General features: G+C 35.4%; 1 protein-coding gene across 6 annotated transcripts in view; it reads right to left on the reverse strand.

Annotated features, from left to right (window-relative positions):
• Window positions 1-13,284, reverse strand: part of LOC145270565 (uncharacterized) — a 55,647-nt gene that overhangs the window by 12,687 nt on the left and 29,676 nt on the right. For 2 of the 6 annotated variants that reach the window (XM_080126199.1, XM_080126197.1), the window contains exon 1: window positions 4,362-5,241. The exons of 2 other annotated variants lie outside the window; for them this stretch is intronic. The gene's annotated coding sequence lies outside the window, so the exon portion shown is untranslated. Of the gene's footprint in view, window positions 1-3,201; window positions 3,347-4,361; window positions 5,242-6,228; window positions 6,445-13,284 lie in introns of those variants that run through there. 2 more of the 6 variants (XM_080126201.1, XM_080126196.1) reach the window with 2 other exon arrangements.

Genomic DNA, 13,284 nt, shown 5'->3' on the forward strand with positions numbered 1-13,284 from the left:
AACTATTATATAACTGTTACTTTCATTACAAAATTGTTTTATTAAAATTTTTTTTTTTTTTTTTACGCAAACTTTTCAATAAATGTTTTTTCAATTATATTTTGATAAATTTTTATACAATAATAGTTTGATATAATGACGTCTCCCCTGGATTTGGACAGCAGGTGCGTGAAATAAAATGGCGTCTCCAATTTCGGCAATAAAGTGTAGAAGCACCGAAGATTTTATTTTTTTTATTTTTAATTTTCTAAAAAAATTGTTGCCACTTTATAACGTTTAATTCGAACGGCAAAAAAAGAGACGCAACTGATTTCAATATGTAAAATGACGTTTGAAACAAAATTGTTGAACGGTAAAAATAATGTTAGTAATAGTTACCATAATGATAGTACAGTTAAGTATTAATAACAACGGTCATAGTTTTAGATAACAATAATGAAACTCCCTACGAGGGCAGAGTTAGGGGCAATGTCGGCTTTTTAATGGGGAGTAAATTTCGTTCTCCCCCCCCTCTACAATAATGGCACACAGGATAGGGACAAAAATAATAACAATAATAATATTACTTAATAATTAAATGAGAATAAAAATAGTCTCGGTCCTGAAGGAAAATAGAAATTGTCACGATCCCGAAGGAATTCTCACACAGATCGAGTACAATTATCAGAGCAGAAATATATATATATATATATATATATATATATATATATGGCGATATCCCTTCAAAGCGTAAATTTACCGTCTTCATGGTATTAACCCCTGAACCCTCGCATTATTTTGTGCCAAATCACCGCCATCGTTTATGTTATTCTTACGTGATGCGTTTGCGCATGAATGCGCGTAGTAAGGTGACTTGTCACATGGCGGAAGAATTTTTTAGCAGACATTTAAAATAACAAGAAAGTTTTCAAAAACAAAAAAATGTGGTTCATTTTTCTGTGTTACGTAGTTTTTGATGCTTTTTTAATTGATCTAAAAATTAAGTTTACACGAGCGGTTTGTCTACAAAAGCATTTTTATTTTTCGTTCTTTTTTAATTTTAATTTTTTTTTGGTAAAACTATACAAACACCGTGACAGCGAATTAACCCTACCCCTAACCCTAACCCTAACGCTGTCACGGTGTTTGTATAATAATACCTTTTTTTTTTTTAAATTTATTTAATTTTTTTTTTTTGGAGGGTTTTTTTTTCAACATTTAACAGGTGCTGCTACTCCTTCTGCAGTTTAATTTACCGTTTTTTTTTTTTTTTTTCGTAAGTAAGGCGCCGACATACACCGAACAGAAGAACAGTTTAATTTTTCACAAAAATTCTGTTTACATTGGGGGGGGGGCGGGGGGGGGGGCGCGACGGGTTTGAATATCAGATTCGTTGTCAGCGACCCCGAAAACCTAAAAAAAACAAAACAAATTTTATTGGTCGGTGTTGGTGTTCTGTTGTAGTTAAAGTAAACATTTATCTCCCTTTTTCATTTCTAAAATTCAAATAATTTTTTTTTTAATCCAAGATGGTCGCCTTCAACGCGCTTTCATAAAAACGTATTTTTTTGCTGTAAAAAAAAAAAAAAAAAAAAAAAAAAAAAAACGGATAAGCAAAGTTTTTTTTTTTTTAGTTTTGTTAAGTTTTCGTGTAACAAACTTTTTCCTTTTTTCAATAAAAAGATTATCTTTTTTTTATCGGTAATGGTGGCTCTTCTTAACATGGGGAGGATAAAGTCGTTCTATACATGTGGAGGGGTGTATTTCGAAAGCCGTTCTTAACATGGGGAGGGGTATCTATTTCGAAAGCCGTTCTTAACATGGGGAGGGGTATCTATTTCGAAAGCCGTTCTTAACATGTGGAGGGGGTGTCTATTTCGAAAGCCGTTCTTAACATGTGGAAGGGGTGTCTATTTCGAAAGCCGTTCTTAACACGTGGAGGGGTTGTCTATTTAGAAAGCCGTTCTTAACATGGGGTGGGGTGTATTTCGAAAGCCGTTCTTAACACGGTGAGGGTCGAGTGTATATTCAGAGAGCCGTTCCCGTTCCATACATATATCAACACGCTCTCATAAAAACGTGTTTTTTTTTTTTTGCTGTAAAACAAACAAAAAAAAAAACTACTTGATGAAATTCTATGGAAGTCAGGTGCGAACGAACACCCCATAATTTTTTTATACCATATTTCTTCAAACTGAAACATAATTATCAAAGTATACTTATGCAGATAGATATGAACACAGACCTCACAATTTTATTATACCATCTCTATTTAAGTTAAAACATACTTATCAAAGTATTATTATGTACAATCTTATGTATATAAAAAAACTTATAAACGTTTTTTTTTTCATTTTAGAATTTTTTTGTGGACCAGGCGCGGACGCAGACCCCACAATTTTTATAATAGTCAACCATATCGGAGCCTATTCGTGACCAGACACACACATTCAGCTTATATATATATATATATATATATATATATATATATATATGTGTGTGTGATAGAGTTCAAAATAGACTTCGTAGGAGATGTCTTTCTCTTCCTTGCAACCTCTATCTCACAGAAGAAATGTTGCGAGTTTGTCTCTGATGTATCGTTATTTTCATGGAAAGTGTTCGACTGAGCTTCAATCTATGGTCCCCCCTCCTCGCAAAACTTTCACAAGAAACACTCGTCTAGCTGTAAACACTATCAATAATTTTCCCCACTCTTTATCTGTGCCTAAACCTAAACGTAGATTCCATGAACAAAGCTTCTTTCTTAGAACTGCACGCCTGTGGAATTGTCTTCCGTTTTCCTGCTTTCCGGCTGACTACAATATGGTTGTCTTCAAGTCTAACGTAAATAAGTTCTTGATGAGCCGTTCCATATAAGTTATCAAATTTACCAAATTTTCATTACTGATGATTACTATATTGTCCAATTTCTACTGTACACTCTTTAACCCTTATCCTTGAGTGGCCTCTTGGCCTTGATAATGTGGTGATGCCTATGTAAAAAAAAAAAAAATGTATATTACTTGTGCCTAATTTGAACCCGACGTAACCCAGCGTCTGATCGGCTTTGATCGGAAAATGACGGAAACTGCCGAGCTTTGCCGATTATAAAAGCGTAACAAACGCTGATAAAATAAAAATGAAGGAAACATGTAAACATAATAAATTTTAACAGAAAAAATTTAAAAAAAGTAAAAAATAAACTAAGAAACAACGACTTACCGTAAAAAATTTTTTTTTTTTTTTTACTGTAATTTCTTTCTTTTTTTTTTTTTTGTCCAACGAAAAAGTTCAAAACAAAACGGATAAGCAAAGTTTTTTTTTTTAGTTTTGTGTAACAAACTTTTTCCTTTTTTCAATAAAAAGATAATTATTTTTTTTTTATATCGATAATGGTAGTTTTTCTTAACATGGGGAGGGTGTCTATTCAGAAAGCCGTTCTATACATGTGGAGGGGTGTATTTCGAAAGCCGTTCTTAACATGGGGAGGGTATCTATTTCGAAAGCCGTTCTTAACATGTGGAGGGGGTGTCTATTTCGAAAGCCGTTCTTAACACGGGTGGGGTGTATTTCGAAAGCCGTTCTTAACATGGTGAGGGTCGAGTGTATATTCAGAGAGCCGTTCCGGCGTTCCATACATATATCAACACGCTCTCATAAAAATGTGTGTGTGTGTGTTTTTTTTTTGCTGTAAAACAAAAAAAAACTACTTGATGAAATTCTATGGAGGTCAGGTGCGAACGAACACCCCATAATTTTTTTATACCATATTTCTTCAAACTGAAACATAATTATCAAAGTATACTTACGCAGATAGATATGAACGCAAACCCCACAATTTTATTATACCCCCCCCTATTTAAGTTAAAACATACTTATCAAAGTATTATTATGTACAATCTATATCAAAAACACTTGTAAACGTTTTCTTTTTTTAATTTTTTATTGTGGACCAGGCGCGAACGCAGACCCCACAATTTTTATAAACCACCGTTCTGCAGGATCAAACATAACCATTCCTGTGTCTCGATACATCTATCATTGTATGTAATCAGTTTTTTTTTTGTTTTTTTTATAATAGTCAACCATATCGGAGCCTATTCGTGACCAAACACGCTCACGCACACATACATTCAGCTTATATATATATATATATATATATATATATATATATATATTTTACTTGTGCCTAATTTGAACCCGACGTAACCCAGCGTCTGATCGGCTTTGATCGGAAAATGACGGAAACTGCCGAGCTTTTCCGATTATAAAAGCGTAACAAACGCTGATAAAATAAAAATGAAGGAAACATGTAAACATAATAAATTTTAACAGAAAAAATTTAAAAAAAACAAAAAATAAACTAAGAAACAACGACTTACCGTAAAAAATTTTTTTTTTTTTTTACTGTAATTTCTTTCTTTTTTTTTTTTTTTTCCCAACGAAAAAGTTCAAAACAAAACGGATAAGCAAAGTTTTTTTTTTTAGTTTTTTTGTTTTTTTTTTTGTTAATTTTGTTAAGTTTTTGTGTAACAAACAAACTTTGGGACAAGATCAAAGTGTAGTATCTGTTCTTCAAATGCTGCACTTCAATTCCTTGTTCTCTGTCAGTGGAGGAGAAATCCTTCACGACTGAGACAATTTTTATTTTTGTTCCTTTTCTCCACGTTAAAAAACGACCCTGGTGTCTAACTCTGTCCTGTGGGGAGGCATTGTAAATAGGAACAAACAAACTTTTTCCTTTTTTCAATAAAAAGATTATTATTTTTTTTTTTTATCGGTAATGGTGGCTCTTCTTAACATGGGGAGGGTGTCTATTCAGAAAGCCGTTCTTAACATGGGGGAGGGGTGTCTATTTCGAGAGCCGTTCTTAACATGGTGAGGGTCGAGTGTCTATTCAGAGAGCCGTTCCATACATGGAAATGGGTGTTTATTCCGAAAGCCGTTCTTAACATGGGAATGTTGATGATGCAATCGCGTTCATCTCCACCCACGTCCATTCTTCTCAGTTTTTTTTTTTTTTTTTCAGCAATTAAATATTTTTCTTGACAACATGAGACCGGAGATATTTTTTTTTTTTTTTTTTACATTTTTCAGAAAAGAGTTGTCACAGGTGTGTGCTGGCTGTGCTGCTTAATGAATTTAATGAATTTTCCAAATTTTGTTTCGAAAAGTTCGTCTGCCACTTTGCAGTGCATTGATTGGCTGATCGACGTCTTACGTCACAAATACAATCAAACCAGAACGCAAAAAAAACAAAAAAAAAACGAAGAAACGACTTACCGTCATAAATTTTTTGTTTTATTTATTTTCTTTTTTTTTTTTTGCTGTAATTTCTTTCTTTGTTTTTTTTTTTGTCCAACGAAAAAGTTCAAAACAAAACGGATAAGCAAAGTTTTTTTTTTATTTTAGTTTTGTTAAGTTTTTGTGTAACAAACTTTTTCCTTTTTTCAATAAAAAGATTATTATTTTTTTTTTTATATCGATAATGGTAGTTCTTCTTTGGGGAGGGTGTCTATTCAGAAAGCCGTTCTATACATCTGGAGGGGGAGGGGTGTATTTCGAAAGCCGTTCTTAACATGGGGGAGGGGTATCTATTTCGAAAGCCGTTCTTAACATGTGGAGGGGTGTCTATTTCGAAAGCCGTTCTTAATACGGGGAGGGGGGTGTCTATTTAGAAAGCCGTTCTTAACATGGTGAGGGGGTTGAGTGTCTATTCATAGAGCCGTTCCATACATAGGAAGGGGTAGGTGTATCAGAATTTTTGTAGGAATTTTTGACACCCCTAACACGAAACTGCGAATAAAATATAAAAATCTCATAATTTCTCTTTTAAAAGTGGGTTGCTTATTTTCTGTATGGATTATACTTCCAAAATAAATTATTAAAGTTGTTTTAAAAGTAATAGAAATATTTTTTTTTTAAAAACAGTAATGAATTTTCCGAACACAATATTTTTCAATTTTTAAACTCTAAAAATCTATCAAAATTTTTCTATTGATTCAATTTTTACGATATTTTCAGGGTCAATGTGAAATTTTATGCTCTTTCCAATAAACCGAATATAATATTTTAGACAAACGTTTTTTTTTTTAATTCACACCCCCTCCTATTTTGAAATGTCTATTAAAACGTAAATAATTAATTTACTCACCAAAGTGTTATGTATCACAAATTGAAGAGAAAAGGTCAATAAATAATATATTCAAATTTAAAACAAAAAAAAAGTAGTTTTTTTTAGAAATTTACCTGTAAAGTCCGAAGTTAAAACCCTTTAAAAAAAAAAAAAAAACACGTGGTCGTTGCTCCTTTAATTGAAAAAAAATAATTAGGGTTTGAATTACATTTTTCGAGGAGTTATAAGCCTGGAAAGATGGGGTGGAGTTATTCACTATTTTTCACGAAATTTCTGACACACATAGTGTTGCTACTCCTTCTGCAGTTTAATTTACCGTTTTGGTACTTGTGCATTTAACGAACCAGACGTAACTCAGCATTTGCTCGGCTTTGTTACAGCAAAAACGAAAAAAAAAGAAAGAAATTACAGTAAAAAAAAAAAAACAATTTTTACGGTAAGTCGTTGTTTCTTAGTTTATTTTTTGTTTTTTTTAAATTTTTTCTGTTAAAATTTATTATGTTTACATGTTTCCTTCATTTTTATTTTATCAGCGTTTGTTACGCTTTTATAATCGGAAAAGCTCGGCAGTTTCCGTCATTTTCCGATCAAAGCCGATCAGACGCTGGGTTACGTCGGGTTCAAATTAGGCACAAGTAAAATATATATATATATATATATATATATATATATATATATATATATATATATATATATATATAAGCTGAATGTATGTGTGCGTGTGCGGTCACGAATAGGCTCCGATATGGTTGACTATTATATATAAAAAAAACAAAAAAAACTGATTACATACAATGATAGATGTATCGAGACACAGGAATGGTTATGTTTGATCCTGCAGAACGGTGGTTTATAAAAATTGTGGGGTCTGCGTTCGCGCCTGGTCCACAATAAAAAAATTTAAAAAAAAAAACGTTTACAAGTGTTTTTTGATATAGATTGTACATAATAATACTTTGATAAGTATGTTTTAACTTAAATAGAGATGGTATAATAAAATTGTGGGGTCTGCGTTCATATCTATCTGCGTAAGTATACTTTGATAATTATGTTTCAGTTTGAAGAAATATGGTATAAAAAAAATTATGGGGTGTTCGTTCGCACCTGACCTCCATAGAATTTCATCAAGTAGTTTTTTTTTGTTTTACAGCAAAAAAACAAAAAAAAAACACGTTTTTATGAGAGCGCGTTGATATATGTATACAAAATACTATTAAAAACCCGCCGAATATATATCAACCTATGTCACGGTAACATATATTGAGCGAGTTTTGAACAGTATTTTAACCGGTTTTTTATTTATAACACCTTTTCCCAAACTTACCGTGTTAAAGAGAGAATCAGACGCCATCTTGAATGTTCCAATACATCGGTAAACACTGTATGTTTTTCGAGCTGAATAAATATGTTACATTGAATAAAAACACGAAAAATGTATCCAGTTTGGTAGAAAAGTAACTTATCTTGCTTTTGATAACATTTATTTGTTATGTATTTGTTTTTTGACAACTTTTTCGAATCTATGTGTACAGTAATACAAACCCACTATTATTTTTCTTGACAACATAAGACTGGAGATATTTTTTTTTTTTAACTTTAAAAAAGTTTTTTTTTTTTTTTTTTTTACATTTTTCAGAAAAGAGTTGTCACAGGTGTGTGCTGCTTAATGAATTTAATGATTTTTATTTTTTTTCCAATTTTTGTTTCGAAAAGTTCGTCTGCCACTTTGCTGTGCGTTGATTGGCTGATCGACGTCTTACGTCACATTACAATCAAACCCGAACGCATGACGTCATGTTCCGAGCAAAGCCGATCGGACGAACCAGACGTAACTCAGCGTCAGATCGGCTTCGATCGAAACATGACGGAAACGGCCGAGCTTTGCCGATTATGAAAGTGTGATAAACGCTGCTTAAAAAAAAAGGGGGGGGGGGGAACATTGTAAAAACAATAATTTTTAACAGAAAAAAATAAAAAAAGCAAAACATAAACTAAGAAACAACGACCTACCGTAACAAGTTTTTTTTGTTTTAATTCTTTATAAACATAAGTTTTTTACTGTATTTTTTTTTTTTTTTTTTTTGTCCAACGAAAAAGTTCCAAACGGGTTTGTATTACTATACACATAGATTCGAAAAAGTTGTCAAAAAAACAAAACAAATATATAACAAATAAATGTTACCAAAGGCAAGATAAGTTACTTTTCTACCTATCTGGATATGTTTTTAGTGTTTTTATTTAATGTAACATGTTTATTCAGCTCGAAAAACAGTGTTTATTGGTAAATTTAAAATGGCGCGCGACTCTCTCTTTGACACTGTAAGTTTGGGAAAAGGATTTAAAAATTAAAAAAAAACTTGTTGCGGTGTGGTGGATGTATTATACATATCCCCTGGTCGTTAGGAAATAGGAAAAAATGAATTGTCTTGAGGAAGAAACGAACAACGCGTTTATTGAAATAAATGAACTAGAATTTATTTCATGAAGAAACAAATAAAAGAAAAGGGTCCAGCACGTGTTTAGTTTGGCGTGCGTCTCTTACTGTTAACTGGTGAGAAGGAAAGTCTATTGTTGTAGAGAGAGAGAGAGTGAGAAAGTCAATCCAGTTTGGCGTGTGTCTCTCGCTGTTAGCTGGTGAGAGGGAAAGTCTATTGTTGTAGAGAGAAAGAGTCAATCCAGTTCATGAAGATAGAAAGTGTGTAAGGTGTACGTACTGTCTGTTGGCTCTTGCCCCACGCATAGTAGCAGGTGATGTGAGGCGCACGGGTGCGCGCGCCCGAAAGGGGCCGAATGGTCCATCGACCTCTTAGGTCGGAAGCCGAATTGAAAAGAGGGAAGCAGCTTATTGCTCTTGCTTTTATAGTTGTTTCCGGTGGTCTTTTGCGCATGTGTGGATTTCCTTTAAAGGGGAAGTGACGTTGCCCATGTGTGCGTACGTGTGTGCGTACCTGTGTGTACATTAGCATGTGTGTGTATGCACGTGAATGTGAGTATGTACGCGAACGTGAATATATGTATGTGTGTGTATGTGTGCGCGTATGTGTATGACAAGAAAAATGGCTTGAGATGTGAACGCATGTTTTTGTGCTCGTACAATACTCCCCTTCCCAGGAAAAAAAAATATGCAATTTTTTTTTTTAAGTAACGTTTTGGGCAATTGACTTTACGTCCTGTTTTTTTTTCCTGTTGGTATTGTTATTTAAAAAACGTCAAAAACGGAGTGTGTTCGTAAAAAAAAGTATTTACTTACACATAGAAAAGGCGTTTACTTTTTTTTTTCGGCTGACATTTGTTTGTTTTTTTGTTGTGTGCTGACATGTTTTTTTGTTGTGTGCTGACATTGCTTTGACATATTTTAATTAATTTTACAACCACTATAAACGATTTCCCCCCTGACTCTCTATCTGTGCCTAAATCAAAACGCATATTTCATAAACAAAGCTCCTTTCCAAGAACTGCCCGCCTGTGGAACACTGTTCCGCTAGCCTGCTTCCCGACTGAGTACAACGTGGTGTCCTGCAAATTGACAGTGAAGTTAATTGTTCGTTTTGAAGGAAAATATTTGTTCGTGTTGACGTCATGTGTCAAGTTGACGGTGTCTTCGCAAGTGAGTCTGCGGTAGTGTGTGTATTGTCTGTACGAGCGCTAGTTGCACGTCCGTTCGTGTTGAACGGTAGTGTCTAGTTGCCGGCTGTCAACGAAACTTCCAGTTGTGAGTTTATCAGTGTGCGTGGTGCATCTCAACTCGTATTGTTGATTCAACTTCTCCTTATGTGTTGATAGGGATGTCCTGTAATTGGTTTTTTGTTGTATCATCTGCTGTGTGGGAGAGAATGTGTATAGGCCTACATGATTTTGCTCCTTGCGTTTGTTGCAGGGTCATCATCATCATCATCATCACGGGCTCCCTGCCCGGACCAATGTGACTCTTCCTCTCCAGAGTTTCCTGTCTTCCATCAGTTGCCTCAGATCTTCAGGTTCACAGTTGGCGTCGTGTGCTATTTGTTGGATGTACGTGGATCTAGGTCGTTCTCTGCTTGCGCGTCCGTGTTGTGGAGTCCATACCAATACATCACTCACCAATTCATGCTTGCTCCTCAGACAATGACCAGCAAATCGTAGGCGTCTTTCTCTGATGGTATTAGATATGGCAGGTAGATTGCCATAAAGCTGCTGGTTTGTGGGATGATTTTGCCAAGATATATTTAATATTGTTCTTAGCATACGGGTGTATGTGCCGTCTAGTTTTCTTTCCAATCTTCTGGTGAGTGTCCAAGTTGTAGCACCGTAAACAAGGACAGACTCTACCACTGCCCTGAAGAACTTCCTTTTCAGTTTGTCAGCCAGTCTCGAAGTCCATACTGAATGTAGCCCATCCAATACGTCCATGCTTTTGAGATGCGAATTCCGATATCTCTCTGTGGAAACTATGTTGCTGCCCAGATACGTAAACTCAGCGACTTCATTCAGTGTTCATCCATCCAAAACCCTGATCTCTCCCTTCACATTGAAAGTCATAAACTTTGTCTTATCTGCATTTATGTGGAGACCAATGTCATTTGCAGACTTTTCTAGCTTACATAACAGTGTTTGCGCATCAACAATGTTGTTCGCGAACAAAGCAATATCATCTGCATAATCTGCATCAGTTGTGTGTGCTGATTGATGACGTCTGTTTTTGGATTCATTTAGGATGAAGCCTAGCATGTTGTGTATATCAACAGAGGTGCGAAGTAGACAATGAAAAGAAAAGGGGCAAGAGTATCTCCTTGTAGAACCCCAGTGCGGATGTCGAAAAATTAAAGTGTCCCCATCTGGGGACCTCACCATTGCTTGAGTGTGCTCATATAGCATCATGATAGCATTAATGACTTCATTTGGAATGCCATATGTTTTTAATATGCTGGCCATTTTTCCTCTATGTACAGAGTCACAGTTGCAGGGTAATGTCAGGAATTCGATATGGAATCGACAGCTCCGTGTTTATTTTTATGCCGAGTCTGACGAGGGGTTCCGTCATTGTACCTATTTACAATGCCTCCCCACGGGGCAGAGTAAGACACCAGGGTCGTTTTTTAATGTGGAGAAAAGGTACAAAAATAAAAATTGTCTCAGTCGTGAAGGCTGTGTCCTTCACTGACAGAGAACAAGAAATTGAAGTGCAGCATCTGAAGAACAGATGGTATTTATTTGCTCCCCCACAGAGCAAATTAGGCACAAGGCCCTTTTTAATGTGAGGTAAAAACCAGCTCCCCTAAAAGTAGGCAAAAAGGGGGCACTCTGGTTACCAAAAATAATAATTGTCCCAGTATAGAGGGTTTCCCCTCCATTGACTGGTACAAATCATCTTAAGTGCAGCATCTGCCGGAACAGATGGTATTTATTTGCTCCCCCACTGAGCAAATTAGGCACAAGGCCGTTTTTAATGTGAGGTAAAAACCAGCTCCCCTAAAAGGGGTCACTCTGGTTACCAAAAATAATAATTGTCCCAGTATAGAGGGCTTCCCCTCCACTGACTGGCACAAACCATCTTAAGTGCAGCATCTGCCGGAACAGATACTACACTTTGATCCGGGCCCGAAGGCCAAGTGATGTAGTTCACTTGTTTTTCTTTGTTGAAATGTTTTTTTTTTTTTTTGTTTATCCAAGAAAACGCGCGTGTCATTCAAAACAATTCATTTTAAAAAAAGTAGGGTCACCATGCTTGTTCGTTTCACGTCTCGTCATGGTCGCGAGTTTGTTGTAGGACTTGTGGTTATAGAAGGAAATGCGTGTTCATCTCACGTCGGGTCACCAATTTGTTGCGGTACTGGTGGTATAGAAGGAAATGCGTGTTCATCTCACGTCGGGTCACCAATTTGTTGCGGTACTGGTGGTATAGAAGGAAATGCGTGTTCATCTCACGTTCGGGTCACCAATTTGTTGCGGTACTGGTGGTATAGAAGGAAATGCGTGTTCATCTCACGTTCGGGTCACCAATTTGTTGCGGTACTGGTGGTATAGAAGGAAATGCGTGTTCATCTCACGTTCGGGTGTTACCAATTTATTATACACATCCCCCAGTCGTTAAGAAATAGGAAAAATGAATTGAATTGAGAAAGAGACGAACAACGTGTTAAATTGAAATAAACGAACTAGAATTTATTTCATGAAGAAACAAATGAAAGAAAAGGGTACAACACGTGTTTAGTTTGGCGTGCGTCTCTCGCTGTTAACTTGTGAGAAGAAAAGTGTATTGTTGTAGAGAGAGAGAGAGTAAAGTCAATCCAGTCATGGAGATAGAAAGCGTGTAAGGTGTACGTACTGTCTGTTGGCTCTTGCCCCACGCATAGTAGCAGGTGACGTGAGGCGCGCCCCGAAAGGGGCCGAATGGTCCATCGACCTCTTAGGTCGGAAGCCGAATTGAAAAGAGGGAAGCAGCTTATATCTCTTGCTTTTATAGTTGTTTCCAGTGGTCTTTTGCGCATGTGTGGATTTCCTTTAAAGGGGAAGTGACGTTGCCCATGTGTGCGTACGTGTGTGTATACATGTGTGTACATAAGCATGTGTGTGAATGCACGTGAATGTGAGTATGTATGCGAACGTGAATATATGTATGTGTGTGTACGTGCATGCGTATGTTTGTGTGCGCGTATGTGTATGACATGAAAAATGGCTTGAGATGTGAACGTGTGTTTTTGTGCAAGACTAGAAAGGGCTCGTACAAACTAGACAAAATATTATTAAAAACTCACCGAATATATGTCAGCCTATGTCAAGGTAACATATAATAAGCGAGTTTCTAAAAGTATTTTGTCTAGTTTTTCATTTATAACTCATTTCCCCAAACTTACCGTGTTAAAGAGAGATTCGGGCACGATTTAAAATTTTCCAATACATTGGTAAACACTGTATGTTTACACATGTTACATTAAATAAAAACACTAAAAAATTATCCAGTTAGGTAGAAAAGTAACTTATATTGCCTTTGATAACATTTATTTGTTATATATTTGTTTTTTGACAACATTTTCGAATCTATGTGTATAGTTAAACTCTTTTTCATTTTTTTTTTTTGAAGAAATGGTTAATTTAATAAATTTTTATTTTTGTTTTTTTTTTTTTCGAGAAGGTGGGACTTATTTTTTACATTTTGGCCAGGAAAAGTTGTCAATTTAACAATGAAAGAA

The sequence above is a fragment of the Euprymna scolopes genome, chromosome 46, assembly GCF_053919585.1.
Source record: "Euprymna scolopes isolate OS-2025 chromosome 46, ASM5391958v1, whole genome shotgun sequence".
Taxonomy (NCBI): Eukaryota; Metazoa; Mollusca; class Cephalopoda; order Sepiida; family Sepiolidae; genus Euprymna; species Euprymna scolopes.